Raw genomic sequence first — 1,842 nt, 5'->3', positions numbered from 1 at the left:
ATCCCCGAGAAAAAACAGTAGGAATTGCGTGGATGGCATATGAACGTCCCGTGCACTTGCTCTCGCTCTTCGTGATCGTGCGTCGCGACGTGTGTCGCGGGGTAAGGATTGTTATCGTAAATTGGATCGCATTCCGGAAATCTTGAAACAGCCGTAAAACGTCCAGACCCGTCTGTGGTGATGGGTAGCTCGAGGATCCGACAGGAATGAGATCTAACGAGGATGGGAAAATTTCTGCAAATTTCCCTCGTTAAACGTATCGTAGCTTCCTCGACCATACTTCGATCGAATCTTTTACGCTAATCGCGAAATTGTAAGAAATTTCTCAAAATCGCTATTCATTTTAAACAAAAATAATAAAATCGCGTATCTTTATAAGCATCACGTGTACATGTTTTCATGTACTCTTTTAGAATAATCGCAAAATTATGAGAAATTTCTCTAAAACACTTGTAATTTGAAAGAGTTTCGCTACATAAATACGAATTTATGTAATTTTAATATAAAATAGTTAGAAAATGAACTTTCGCGCAACTTTTTAGACGGGAATGAATCTTCTAACTCTTTACTTTTCCTGTAATACTTCATTCTAGCTAAAAATACCGAAGAAATAGAAATATTATGACGTGTACGTATATTGGGAATTTATCGTATGGAAGTGCAAATGCAGTTATCATTTATAAAGAATGTATAAATTACCAAATATATATTATTAATAATAAATTAAAATTGTTAATAACAAATTGTCTGCAACGTATATTTATAACAAAAGTGAAGAAGTTAATGAATAGCAGGTTATTGCCTGTACTTATAACGTATGTATGCAGAAATGTACATATAATTTACAGAAAACTTATAAATAATTATATTGATTATTAATAACAAATTAATATTGTTATTAACAAATTGTTCACAACGTAAATTTACAATACAAGTGGAACAATTACTAAATTATAGGCTATTACTAGTATGTATAACGCATTTGCGTGAAAATGTATCTATAATTAGCAAGAAGTTAATAAATTACTACATTTATTGTTAATAACAAATATTTTGCAACGTATATTAACGATAAAAGTAAAAAAAGTTAATAAATTATTGGCTACTACTTAAACAAACAACGTATTTGTAATAAAACGTATTCGTAACTTATAAAAAGCTAATAAATTAATAAATTTATTGTCAATAGCAAATTAAAGTTGTTGATAACAAATAGTTTGTAACGTATATCAACGATAAAAGTCAAAAAAGTTAATAAATTATTAGCAACTACTGAAATAAACAACGTACTTGTGTTAAAATGTATTCATAACTTACAAAAAGTTACTAAATTAATAAATTTATTGTTAATAACAAATTGAAATCGTTGATAACAAGTAGCTTGCAACGTATATTAACGATAAAAGTAAAAGAAGTTAATAAATTATTAGTTATTACAGCGAAAAAGTAACTTTTAAAGGAATCGGTAAAGTTCGGAAATTTTCGCCGATTTTCGGCCGGCCGCCGCTATATAAGGGGCCCGCGTGCAGGCTCGAGCCAGTTGTCGCTTCGACTTCGGAAGGGGCGCGTTAATATTCTTTCTCTTTGTTTCAGGTTTTAATTATTTCTTCTTTCAGATTCTATTTCTTTTATTCCAGATTTCATTGTTTGTGCATTCAAGTGTTTTGTACACTATGCGAATGCTTCGTCGTTGGTTTATTTATATATCATCGTTGGCTAGATCAATGGCTATTCAGTGGCCATTGTCCACTCTCTTAAATAATTTAACAATAATTCTTTCTTTCAGGTATTAATTATTTTTTGTTTCAGGTTTTAATTATCTTTTTTCTTTCAGATTCTATT

The sequence above is a fragment of the Eufriesea mexicana genome, unplaced genomic scaffold (assembly GCF_001483705.2).
Source record: "Eufriesea mexicana isolate 0111107269 unplaced genomic scaffold, ASM148370v2 scaffold1312, whole genome shotgun sequence".
NCBI classification, from domain to species: domain Eukaryota; kingdom Metazoa; phylum Arthropoda; class Insecta; order Hymenoptera; family Apidae; genus Eufriesea; species Eufriesea mexicana.
Note: the sequence above shows the minus strand (reverse complement) of the source record.